The 14303-nt window shown below is 42.2% G+C and overlaps 1 pseudogene; it reads left to right on the top strand.

The window, feature by feature from the left end:
* The first annotated feature begins 1278 nt into the window (after positions 1-1278).
* Positions 1279-1396, top strand: LOC126268333 (5S ribosomal RNA; annotated as a pseudogene).
* Positions 1397-14303: the final 12907 nt, after the last annotated feature.

The following is a 14303-nucleotide window of genomic DNA, read 5'->3' on the forward strand; positions in this document are numbered from 1 at the left end:
GCTGAGTTGCGATGGCCCAGCGCCTTGATAATTGTTTGTGGCCAGGAAAAGAGCATTTTTCTAAATATCCGGGTGTCAAACTAACGATTCCTGTGGACCTTCCATCTGAGATTCGTACCTGCTAGAATCGTGAAAAACATTTCCCCATGGGAAATGGGCCGATACGACAGGATACCTGTCACTATGCCGCCTGGACAGCTCTCGCTTCTTTTTAGTCATCCAGACACTCTCGCGAAGCTGCCTCTCGCGCAAGCGGGGAAACAGTTACTTGTTTGGTTTCGAAATGGCTCTGAGCACTATGGGACTTAACTTCTGAGGTCATTAGTCCCCTAGAACTTACAACTACTTAAACCTAACTAACCTAAGGACATCACACATATCCATGCCCTAGGCAGGATTCGGTCGCGCGGTTCCATACTGTAACGCCTACAACCGCTCGGCCACCACGGCCGGCTCTTGAGGGATGCCGACCTTTAACTGAGTGGAACTGCCGGTGGGGACCTGTTCCTTGTCACGTACATCGATAGGATCAGAGGGGGAGAATTTGCCTGTCGTCTGGAGGGAGGCTGTATGGAGAGTGGGGAACTTTGCTATCAGTGTATGGAAGTGCTGACGCGTTATTGTTGATCAGTTTAGGTTTTTGAGAGTACTCTGCGTGGTTTTGGAAAATAATAGTAAAGAGACTGAGACGAGATTCGGTAGGAGGCCACGGTACGAGTGAGGTTTCGGGGGTGGGACGCGGAAGTTGTTGGATCGAGTTATCGACCGAGGACCATGACCTATGTTAGAGGCGAGGATTGGTGACTTGGGCGTGAAGAACGAGGTGGAGCTCCACCGGTGGAGTCGGCGCAGGGGTGCACTGGTCGCCGCTTTGCTGGCTCTCTCTGTTGTATGGTAAGCGTTCTGTACCTCCGGCACAGTGGAAATTTTGAATCCCCGACGAGCATTTTCAAACAGCAGCAGTCACTGGGTGCCCAATTTGCATTTTGTGATAGCTTACAGCTTTGCAGTTTGCGATCACTGTCACGAATTGGTTTCAGCCAGACTGCGTTACCTTAGTTAATGTCATAGTAGGAGTTAATTTTCCTCCCACTCCCTAGCTTTGTCAACCGTACATAGGTACATTTACTTCATTTCGGTATATTAGAACTTGGATGTAATCAACGTTGTTTATGTCAATTCATGTCTAATGTCTTTCTCTGTTGGTTAATGAACTTAGAATTACTTAAAATCTCGTTCAGAAGATATTTTAAGATATTTTACCTTATTAATTTATTCGCCAACGGCCTTGCCGCAGTGGTAATACCTGTTCCCGTCAGATCACGAAAGTTAAGCGCTGTCGGGTTGGGCTAGCACTTGGATGGGTGACCATCCGGTCTACCGAGCGCTGTTGGCAAATGAGGTACACTCAGCCCTTGTGAGGCAAACTGAGGAGCTACTTCATTGAGAAGTAGCGGCTCCGTTCCCGTAAACTGACATACGGCCGGGAGAGTGGTGTGCTGATCACATGACCTTCCATATCCGCATCCAGTGGTGCCTGTGGGCTGAGGATGACATGGCGGCTGGTCGGTACCGTTGGGCCTCCATGGTCTGTTCGGGAGGAGTTTAGTTTATTAATTTATTCATCTCCTTCATTGTATCTTGGAATATTATACATCTTGTCAACTTCAGCTTCGTTTCTAAGTGCCATGATCAGTTACTTGCGTGTAAATTTTGCGATGCCTAACAGTCTACAGTGGTGTAACTAAAGATTGGTTTTGTGCCGTAGAATATTCGAGGGTAGATGTTCAATTGAGTAACGCACGTTCCTTCCACCAAAACATACGCATTGTGTTTCCTCGATACAAAGGAAGGTTGTGTCCTGGTGAATCTAGCCCTGTCCATCGAGAGTTGAAAGATTCATCGTAGGCGTTGTTGCTTCTGGTTCACCATGAAAAGAATAATGAGTCAGATTACGTTCGGGATAAGTGAATAACTTACGCGTGGTGAGGTTTAGTAGTGATTATCATTTTGGAATTCAAATAGTTGATGCAAGGCACAAGTGATTCATTTTTATGAGAGATACATGATGTACTGGATTCTGTTACGTAGACTTCGAGAGAAAGAAGCTCTATGATCCTAGTTATCATGAAAGGGTTGACAGAAAGTAGAATGATCAGACTTCTTCCGTTTCAGCGAGAGAGCAGTCTATTAGTTTTAACAAAGAAAATGTCTTTAAGCCTCGTGAGTTTGTGGTTTCTAGGTCTTTTTAAATAAATGGAATGGCTATGGAGTCCTATGTCAGCGTTTAGCAATATGAAGAGACGGTAAGCTGTAGTAATTTGTGCATGCCATTGAGAGTATGGACGTGTGAAATAAGATATTATAGTGCATGTGTTATTCCAAATTACGACGCAATGTCCCTTGGGACATGCATGTATGTCTCTGATGTACGAGAATAAGCATAATGGACGTACGAATACAGGTCGTAGACTCATTGTTGACGACATATGGAAGTTTAAGATGGGGCTGCGAGTCGTGATCGGCTAGCCAAATGGTAAGACAACCACTCGCGAAAAGCGGGAAACCCGTGTTCGCGTGCCGGTCGGGCACAAATTTTCACTGTCGTCATTCCATTATACAGTTGATGGGTTGTCCCTATTCGCATTTCATGGACGCGTCGAAGATTAGTGGTTATATTTCCGTGTCAAAAGAAGGCAAGAGTTCAGGTGTTTCTTTGTTGTCGACGCCAGGTACTATAGGGACTATGAGGAATAAGATAGATGGAGGAAATAGCGCTCATTGTATAAGATCCCGTAGGAGAGTAATTGTGCAGCAGGCAAAATTATGTCCTGTCATGTTTTGAGAGGAGGTCTAGTAAATGCCAGGTTAGGGTTATCAAGCCGACCCATGTGACCGAGCGGTTCTAGGCGCTTCAGTCCGGAACCGCGCTTCTGCTACGGCCGCAGGTCCGAATCGTGCCTCGGGCATGGATGTGTGTGATGTCCTTAGGTTAGTTAGGTTAAAGTAGTTCTAAGTCTAGGGGACTGATAACCTCAGATGTTAATCCCATAGTGCTGAGAGGGAGAGGATGATCAAACAAAGTACGATTATGAGCCGATATCCTGCCAAGCATGACTACACAAAAGATCCTTGGCTCATTCATGAATGGTAAAGCTGTCTAATATATTATATTTTCTGTTCAAATAGATTATGATTATGCCACTGGGTCAATGAATGGAAATCGACAGAATGAAGAGTAGATTATGAACCACAAGCTGCAAAGTGATTGTCCAAATTACAGAGACCAGAAGATAGAGCAATGGGATGCCGAGAAAGGATAAGTAAGTGAAACGTAAACAAAAAATAAATCATATGTAGGTACGAAGAGGAACGATGAACAGGTAGATCTTATGCAGTTACATACAAATAAAGAGATCGTGAATGTAAATTCTTGTTAGTTTTATGTAAAAAGCTTTAATAGTGTTTAGACACAACAACGATGAAGGGGTATTTGTTGAGAGGCCAGACAAATATTTGGTTCCTGAAGATGGGCAGCAACATTTTCAGTAGTCGCAGGGGCAACAGCCTTGATGACTGACTGGTCTGTCATTATAGCACCAACCAAAACGTGCTTGCTGTGTTGTTACTGCAAACGGCTGAAAGTAAGGGGAAACTATATCCGTAATTTCTCACGAGGGCACGCGGTTCTGCTGTATGGTTAAGCGATGACGGCATCCGCTTCGGTGAAATATTCCACATGTAAAATAGTCCCCGATTCAGATCACCGGGCGGGGACTACTCAGGAGGATGTTGTCATCAGAAGAAACAAAATTGGCATTCAGCGGGTCGGAACAAAGAATGTTAAATCCCTTAATCGGGCAGGTAGGTTAGAAAATAAGGGAAATGGATAGGTTGAAGTTAGATATAGTGGGAATAAGTAAAGTTTGGTGGCAGGAGGAACAGGACTTCCGATTACATGAATACAGGATTATGAATACAGAATCAAATAGGGTTAATGCAACAGTGAGTTTAATAATGAATAACAAAATAGAAATGCAGGTAAGTTACTATGAACACCATAGTGAACACCTCATCATGGCCAAGAAAAAAGGCCCACACTCACCATAATAATACAAATTTATATGCCAACGACCTCAACAGACGATGAAGAGATACAACAAATGTATGTTATGAAATAAGGTCGTGTACGTGGAAGAGACCTTGAAGCACAGGAAGGTTTCAGACATTATATAATAGTAAGACAGAGATTTGGGAACAAAATTCTAAGTTATATTGTCAGGGACGGATGTAGACTCTGGCCATAATTTATTGGTTGTGAGCTGTAGATTAAAACTAAAAAAAATTGCAAAAGATTAGGAAATTAAGATGGGATCTGGAAAAATTTAAAGAACAGAGGTTATTGAGAAGTAATGGAACTTTTGACAAGAACAGGGGAAAGGAATACAGTAAAAGATGAGGTGAAATAATGAAGGCAGCAGAGGATCAGATAAGTAAAAAGACAAGGCCTAGTAGAGATTCTTGGATAAGACAGGAGGCATTGAACGTAACTGATGAAAACGGAAGACATAAAAATGCAGCAAATGAAGCAGGCGAAAGGGAATACAAAGTCTTAAAAATGAGACTGACAGAACGCGCCAAACGGCTAAGCAAGAATAACTAGAGGACAAATGTACGATATTAGAAGCATATTTCACTAAGAGAGAGAGAGATACCACGTTCAGGAAAATTAAAAAGTCTTTAGAGAAAAGAGAAGCAGCTGTATGAATATCAAGAACTCATATGGAAAACCAGTCCTAAGCGAAGAAGAGAAAACTCAAAGGTGGAAGGAGTACATAGAGGGTCTAATGAGCGAGATGAATTCGAAGGAAATATTATAGATGAGCAGGTAGATTAAGATGAGGAAGGAGCAATGATACTGCGAGAAGAATTTGACAGAGCAGTGAAAGCGTAAGTCAAAACAAAACCCCGGCAGTAGACGATATTCCGTCAGAACCTGATACCCTTAGGAGAACCAACCATGATAGACTCTTCATTCTGGTATGCAAGGTGTATGAGACAGGTGGTGTACTCCGACTTCAAGCAGAATGTAACAATTCCAATTCCAAACGGGTGCTGATAGCTGTGAATATTACCAAAGTATCAGTTTAATAAGTGATGGTTTGCAAAATATTAATGCGAATTCTTTAGAGTGGAAAAACTGTCAGAAGTCGACCTCGGGGAAGACACTTTGGATTCCGGTGAAATGCTGGAATACGCGAGGCAGTACCTACTCTACGACTTCTCTTAGAAGATAGGTTAAAGAAAGGAAAACCTACGTTTATAGTATTTATAGACTTAGAGAAAGCTTTAGACAAGGCTGGAATACTGTCTTTGGAATTCTGAAGGTAGCAGGGGTAAAATATAGTGAGCGAAACACTATTTACAACTTGTACAGAAACTGTACGACAGCTACAAGAGTCGAGGGACATGAGAGGGAAGCAGCGGTTGAGACGGAAGTCAGATACAGTTGCAGGCTATCCCCGATGTTATTCAATCTGTACACTGAGAAAGTAGTAAAAGAAACCAAAGAAAAATTTAGAGAAGGAATGAAAGTCCATGGAGAAGAAATAAAAACTTTGAGGTTTGTCAGTGGCATTGTAATTCTGTCAGACAGCAAGGGACTTGTTACAGCAGTTGAAGTGAATGGACAGTGTTTTGAAAGGAGGATACAACATGAACATTTCCAAATGTGAAACAAGGATAATGGAATGTAATTGCATTAACTCTGGCTATGCTGAGGGAATTAGATTCCGAAAAGAGACACTTAAAATAGTAGACGAGTTTTGCTATTTGGGCAGCAAAATAGCTGATAATAGCCGAAGTAGAGATGATATGTAGACTAGCGATGCCAAGGAAAGTATTTCTGAAGAAAAGATATTTAGCATCGAATATAAACTTAAGTGTCAGGAAGTCTTTTCTGAAAGTATTTGTGTGGAATGTAGTGAACTACAGAAGTGAAACAGGGGCGAGAAACAAATTTAGAAAGTAAGTGAATAGAAGTTTTTGAAATGTGGGGGCTACAGAAGAAAGCTGAGGACTAGATGGGTAGGTCACCTAACTAATGATGAGGTGGAGAAGAGAACTGGAGAGAGAAGAAATTTGTGGCACTAGCTGACTATAGGAAGTGATCGTTTGATAGCACACATTTCCAGAGATGAAAGGATCACCAATTTCGCATTGGAGGGAAGTGTGAGGCGTGGGGAGAGGGAGGGAGGGCGGGTAAAAATCTTAGAGGGGGAGGGGGTCCAGTGATGAATACAAAAAGCAGATTCAGAAGGAAATAGGTTAAAGTAGCTATTTCTTCGAAATGGTGAGGGTTGTACACAATAGAGCAGTAGCTTGGAGAGCTGCATAAAACCAGTCTTCGGACGCAAGAACACTATAACAGCTAAAGTTATTATGGTGTTGTCATGGTTTGTTTCATTGCTTTAGGCGTGACTCGACTTAAGATTTAATTATATGTTTCAGAAGTCATGGAACACGGAGCAGGAAAGGAGTTCAGTGGATTAATTCCATTATGTACAATGTCCCAGTGCAGAGACCAAATTATATCAAAGAGAGAACGACAAGGACTTCTGATGGAATACCTAGCCAAATGCCAGGCGACGGCATGATACCGTCCAACACAGCCAACTGACGGGATGTCAGATAAAGTGGTTACAGAGAGGATGTAAAACAGGGAGTTCTAATGGTGTCATTCCACTTTGCAGTGTAAGTGCGGAGATAACATGTAGGCGTGGCATGTAGTATGAATGGCAATCAGTGGATGATATGGAACAATATGATAGATCCGTGTATATAACCTAGCGTAAGGGATTGGGAGTGAGTGCTAGCTGGTGGCTGTGGCAAAAGGGGTGCCGTGCTGGAGGCTCGACTTGGCGGGCCCAATAACACCTGATGGAGAAGTCTGGAGAAGGCGTCATAACAGCGGATCATCCCCAATCTTGAAGGCAGGTAACGACGGTGGTGCGCTCAGCTGATCCAGCTCGGGGCGATTGTCACAACAAAACCTGGATGGAGGAACAAACAGTTGGACGAGATGACAGGCTAAATGGGGGGAAAGGATATTTAAGAAGCAGCATGCGTGGTACGGATAATTAAGTATGCAATGCAACACCTGCACCAAGTCTCACTTGAACATGAAGCTATTTTCCTTATTTCTGTTGATATCTATTGGGCGTGACAGCCGAAAGGTTGGACATGTTTAACTGAGTTGAAGATTTTCTGTTCATGAGAAACTGACATGACATACCACGTCCACCCTCGGCAGCTGAGTGGTCAGCGTGACAGAATGTTAATCCTAAGGCCCGGGTTCGATTCCCGGCTGGGTCAGAGATTTTCTCCCCCCAGGAACTGGGTGTCCATCATCATTTCATCCCCATCGACGCCCAAGTCGTCGAAGTGGCGTCAAATCGAAAGACTTGCACCAGGCGACCGGTCTACCCGCGGGAGGCTCTAGTCACACGGCATTTATTTTTATGACATACCAATTGTTAAGTACGATGGCAATGCACGCACATGAGCAATTCTTGTTTTCGTTCTCGTCAAGAGAACTAACTTTCCATGTTCAGAGACCATCACGTATCTCCACTGTAAAGTGATCCTGTCATTTCTGTTTGAGAGAGTATGCCCAAGTAAGCCGCACAAGCAACTGCAGACTATACTCAAGAACAAAAGGTATACCTTGCCATTAATCAATCAGCGAAATCCTCACCTCGTCCCTTAACTATCATGCCAGTGGATTATGGAGTGCAGCAGCCATGTCTTTTCGAGCCAACGCTAGTTGCATGCTTGAACTCTTTTATGTTGCCACCAACTGTCATACCAACAACCATCGAAGAAACACAGACTATTAACATGGATGTCAAGGATAGAAATCTCGCGTATGTGTACTGACGGTGAAAAACCTCGTGTGACATAAGTCCTAAAACAGAGCCGATTGGTAGGCAAATGAAGTGGACTGTTGTACCTCTGAGAGAGACTGTTTCATTCTTACAATGGAAATTCCTCTTTCCAGCGTTTATACAAAATGATTTTTTTTCAGTTTGTCCTATGTGCTGGATTCTGCATTGATATTTACGTGTCTGTATAACTATTGTAATAACATTTATTTGTGACATATGGTGGGTGTAAGAGAACACATTACACAATTTAGGTTATTATTTTGGGGTGATGAGTAGACGTATACAAATAGAAATACACATGAAATAATCATTAATTGAAATGTTCCCGTTTAAGTGACGCAATTTGTATATGCATTAACTACATGATATGAATTTATTGTTTTTCTTTTAACAGTAAACGTTTCAGTTATGATTCAAAATTAATAAAAAAAAGTAACAAAGCTTGTTTCCTGTAATGTAAATTCAGTTATTAAAGATGAACACCACGAATAAGTTTGAAGCATTTCTATTTAGGTACTTTACTTAAACACGATTACTACTTGGTTTCATAACTGAGTACATAATATTTAATGATCACGATGGAAAAATAATCTATATTTTGGAAAGGTACACCCAATCTTCGTTAATTTTGGATGATGGTTGTGTTATGTATTACGAATGTTTTCTTTTTCTATTGTAATCTACAACTCTAAAACATAGATGTGTGTCTGTCTGAGTTCATAGGGATGGGTGTTAGGTAAATGAAACAGCGCAGCATTTTTAGGCTATCGAATGGATGAGTGAGCGGACGTTATAAGAATAATTGTATGAATCTGAGTAGACTGGAACCATCATCAGATGAGAGAGAGTGGACGTGTGAAATCAAACTCTGAAGCCTTGTAAAGCAGTATCAGCTAATTGCGTGGGAATGCCCACATTGTTGTAGCGAAGGGGAGTAAATGAGGCTTAGCAGGTAGATTCTACGTTGTTGCTTAATAAATTGCGTTGGGAGTCAACCAGAACTGAGTATTAGTGTGACGGTGGCACAAGTGAAAGTGTGTGAAAAGAATTATTATCTGGAGGCAAGACATAAATACCGTTTCTTTCCATGTCCAACAACCTTTCCTTCAACTATCTTCTTAGAGAGAACTCGACAGACTACACCCTGTTCCTCGATGTAACCTTCCATTGAAGTATCATTTTCCATCTGTCAAATCAACGGATACGAGATTCAGGTGTGATTTGCTTGCTATTGTACAGCCAATCACCTCCAACAAGAACCATTAACATAGAGAAGAACCAAGAATTGATGGTTAGTACACCGAACAAGTTAATCAGATGGATACACTCGCATGTAGTGACAGATTTACGAGGAAAATGCGCTCGTCCTATAAAATAACTTTTAAAAGTCATATTTAAAACCATATAAAAATTACTGGTATTTGAACTGACATAACAATGGTACTTTCATAGTTACATCACGAAGCACACTGTACACAACTAAGGGCTGCAAGAGGAAACAAGCACTGGAGGTGGCATCAGATTAAGAGGATCACAGGTCGAAACGTGGGCAGAAACAGGTCACGCCGTCTATTAACAGTAGAACAAATCAGTTGATTCCATTAACAAAAATATTTCAAATTGCATATAAGCGTCCATCTAACAAGTCAACGGCCAGTGCTATGCAAAATAAAAAATTGTACAAGAGAGTGCAATAGCAGATATAATCGTACTATACATTTTGTGTGAAAACGAACTATGGTGTAATAAATGAAAATGGGAAAGGAAGACGGTATTTTAGAGACTACTTTGAAGAAAATGAGGAGTCAGTTTTAGGCATTTCTAAGTGAGGGATTTATACCATTAAGCGAATTTTTATAATGTAGCTGCAGCTGTTCATTCAAGATGAAACCGTTTTCAAGAGAAAAGTGTTCGAAAATTTCTAGTTCTTCGAGGATATTAAGTCTTAAGCCTTTCTTTCCAGTTTGCAGGATACTGACGCCATGAACTTCTTTAGATTTACGGCCTGTAATTAATAAGTTATCGGCAAAGGACGAGTTTTGTATATATTTGTAGCTCTTTTTCGTAAGTGATGGTCTTTAAACGTAACAGCAATTGCTCGTCCTGTTTGTCCTACATAACAGGCTGGACACGTGTCACAGCTAATTTTGTAGGCCTCTAAGTTTTGTAAGGGGCAATGCACCAGTTTCAAATTATGAATAAGTTTATTTTTCAAACTATTGTTAGCAGAAATTGCTACTTTACAATCGTGTGGTGGTTTGGAGGAGACGCTGAATCCTGTAAGATACACGTCCTGAAAATGGTGTAGTAGTGTAGCATTTTTTACTAACAATAACTGGCAGTTTCAGAAACTGCATGGGAAACCAGATGCCTACAACAGCAGGAGGTGCCGCTTTGCCTTTGTGGCGGCTGCACTGGCCATGCCACCCTCCCCTCAGACTCAACGCACAGACAGTGCAGAGGGGTGGCCCAAGAACATTCACTTCAGCTTTCAGTTGTGGAGATAGGGAGATTGGGCGCCAGGTAATGGTGCTTTGAGTCAAGCGCAAGATGGAGAATGCAAGTGGCTCAGCTTTCTGGCCTGACAGCATCTTCTCCGGACCTCTCACATCAGATAAGCACTCAGTTGTCAGAATTGCATTGTGTGATAGGATATCTGACGCCAGATTGTCGAGTTGGAGGAGTGGTTTTAGCGTGCTGGCGAGTCTGACTCCATGTTAGACGCACTGGTGAGGGCTTAAACGTTATTATAAATTATTTTGATTGGGAACTGCGTCCCGCACCTACCCACGGTAGGTCACGAGGAGGCACTGGTGCACTGCTCCTCGTCCAAACTGGCTACTAAGGAGCAACTGCTCACTTCGTGGAGCTTAGCTTGCTATGATTAGAACCATACTTTCGCTATTTACATTGAGTGTCACTGCAAATTTCATTCTGGGCCACCGATGGATGACGTAGACAGACTGTGGTAGCGTTACACTGAGATGACAAAAGTCATAGGATACCTCCTAACATTGGTCGAACCTCATTTTGCCCGGCATAGTACAGATACTCGAAGTGCCATGGAGTCATCATAACGTTGGAAGTCCTCTGTGAAAATGTTGATTCATACTACATCTACAGCTGTCAGTAATTGTGTTAATGTTGCTGGTGCTGAATTTTATGCATGAACTGACCTCTCGATTACGTCCCGTAAATGTTCAGTGGGATTAATGTTGGGCGATCTGGGTGACCAGATTATTGGCACGAGTTGTCCATAACGTCCTTCAAATCAATCGCGAACAATTGTGACAGGTTGCATTGTCATCCACAAAAATACCATTGTTATTTGGGAACATGAACGCCTTAAATGCCCACACCATTATGGAGTCACTACAGGCTTGCACAGTGCCTTGTTGACAACTAGGCTCCATGGCTTCGTGGGGTCTGCGCCACACTCGGATGCAACCATCAGCCACGAGGATTGGCCACGCGGTTAGAGGTGCCATGGTGTGGGTATTGTTCTTAGCATAAGTTAGTTTAAGTAGTGTGGAAGTTTAGGGATCGATGACCTCAGAAGTTTGGTCCCTTAGGAATTCAAACCCATTTGAACATTTGAACCCTACCATGTTGTTGTGGTCTTCAGTCCTGAGACTGGTTTGCTGCAGCGCTCCGTGCCACTCTATCCTTGTTAACTGAAATTGGGGATTATCTGACCAGCCACGGTTTTCCAGTCGTCTAGGGTCCAACCGATATGGTTGCGAGCCCTGGAGAGGCTCTGCAGACGTTGTCGTGCTGTTAGCAAAGGCATTGGCCATAGCCCATTAACGCCAAATTTCGCTGCAGTGTCCTAACGGATACCGTACGCTCGTCGTACATCCTACACTGATTTCTGTGGTTATTTCAAGTAATGTTGCTTGTCTGTTAACGCTGACAACTTTAGGCAGACGCTGGTGCTCTCGGTCGTTAAGTGAAGGCCGTCGGCCTCTGCGTTGTCCGTGGTGAGAAGTAATGCCTGAAATCTGGTATTTTCAGCATACTTTTGACACGTTGGATCTCGGAATACTAAAAAACCGTAGCGATTTCAGAATGAAATGTCCCATGTGTCTAGCTACAAGTACTATTCTGTGTTCGCCAGTTCACTGCCTTTTTATACCTTGTGTACTTCTGTAGAAGTGCATATCCCATAGGTATTATCGCCTCGGAGTATATTCGCATCCTTTGCTGGCGTATGAGAGCGAGACTTGCAGTCACACTCCGTAGTCTGTTGTCATAATTGGGGAATCAGCCAGTGTGAGAGCTGCTGAGTTCACATTGGAAGGAAGAGAGATGGGATTCTAATCAGATTATTAGAGGCTGAATTAACAATAACATACGTAAAGTGGGTAGCAGAACTTAGGTAAATTGTGCTACACATTTTTCGGCCATTTCTTATTCTATTAGAACTAAGTGGTCACTTTCTTGCTGAAAAATTTGCGCAACCTGTGTCGAGGTGTCATAAGACAAGTAACTTCGCTAGTTTACTTCTTTAATCCAACCAACCACTCTATTTCCTCCACTAGTTAGGAGTTGGCATCAATTTGTATTTGCTTCATTTTAATTAATAAATTTATATCTTTTCTTGCGCTAAGTCATTCAAGGTGGACATTATGTTCCATCATCTTTCGGGCGTGCACTCGGGACAGCGACAATTCTTCTTGAGATATTTCGGGTGGAAACCTCCCAGCCATCTTCAAGGCGACGTTTCCAGCCGAAATATCGCAAGAAGCATTGTCGCTGTCCCGAGTGCACGGCCGAAAGATGATGGAACATTATGTCCGCCGGGAAAACTTCAAGAATCTCAAGGTGGACATTCTTTGAAGCATATGTGGTGACACTAATATTGTATCTTTTTATGAGTGATCATAATGTTTAGGATCGCAGTTCTTTATTAAACAGTTCTGATATCACTTATATTATTGAAGGTGTGTTACTATCTGCAATAAATTATTAATTGCAGCCATGATAAAAAATCAATTTACATATCACCAACGAAATTAATACCAGTTTCTTAGGGGCAGGAGTTTTGTGACTGCTAAATTCGTGCTGTGAACTTCCTGTGCCTGCTGTTTCATAACATATTAATTACGCTCATTCTCTTGACAGATGACAAGCTGTAAGTAGGCTGTTTAGGTTTTTTTATTGGTAACGCCGCCGCCACGTAGCGCTCTGTATGAAAATCACTGGCTGAGCTGTGTGCAGTCTGTGGCTGGTTTGCATTGTTGTCTGCCATTTGTAGTGTTGGGCAGCGGCAGCTGGATACTAGCGGCGCGTAGCGTTGCGCAGTTGGAGGTGAGCCGCCAGCAGTGGTGGATGTGGGGAGAGATATGGCGGAGTTTTGAAATTTGTAAGAATGGATGTCATGAACTGCTATATATATTATGACTATTAAGGTAAATACATTGTTTGTTCTCTATCAAAATCTTTCATTTGCTAACTATGCCTGTCAGTAGTTAGTGCCTTCCGTAGTTTGAATCTTTTATTTAGCCGGCAGTAGTGGTGTTCGCTGTATTGCAGTAGTTCGAGTAACCAAGATTTTTGTGAGGTAAGTGATATGTGAAACGTATAGGTTAATGTTAATCAGGGCCATTCTTTCGTAGGGATTTTCTAAAAGTCATATTGCGTTGCGCAAAAAAATATTGCGTGTCAGTCTAAGCACAGTCTTGTAAAATTTTTCTAAGGGGACGTTTCATATGTCGACCCTTAGCCGAGGATACCTCACTGGAATCTTCTGATTTTTTCTTGTAGTTTGTGTAGTTAGTGTAACCTTTGTTTATTGCTAGCGCGTAATTGTAGAGAGAATTTCCTTTCTAGTTGCAGTCTTTCATTGTTGTAGAGTAAAACAGTTGTGGCATGCATGTAGATTTGCACCAAGTATTTCGCAGCTGCGCTTGCAATTAACTAGATATTTTTTCAGTGCTATGTTAATGTGTTTTCTTATTTTTGCTCTTCAAATTGTGCTTCTCTGTGTTGTCGTGTGAAATATTGTGATAATTATGGCGTGTGAAAAACGTAATATTAGGCTCCAAAGTAAACTGAGAAATGACGGTGAAGACGAAAGCAGTGTGTTAGCGCCACCATGTAATGAATTAACTAATGTTCAAAGTGGTAATTTGGTAATTGTGCATAGGGAAATGGAGCGGGCTGCAAATAATGGCGTAGGCATTGAAACAATTAGTGAACAGGGAAGCATTATCGATCGATCGGTCGGCAACAGCTCGCCTCAGGATTCCGAAATGACAGGACACACTCGTGGCAAAATCTTCGGAAGTTAGACACCACTCCTGAACAAACACGTGAAGATTTAACTACTGAGTTACATAACATTGAATCGAAATG

This window comes from Schistocerca gregaria, chromosome 4 (assembly GCF_023897955.1).
Source record: "Schistocerca gregaria isolate iqSchGreg1 chromosome 4, iqSchGreg1.2, whole genome shotgun sequence".
Lineage (NCBI taxonomy): Eukaryota > Metazoa > Arthropoda > Insecta > Orthoptera > Acrididae > Schistocerca > Schistocerca gregaria.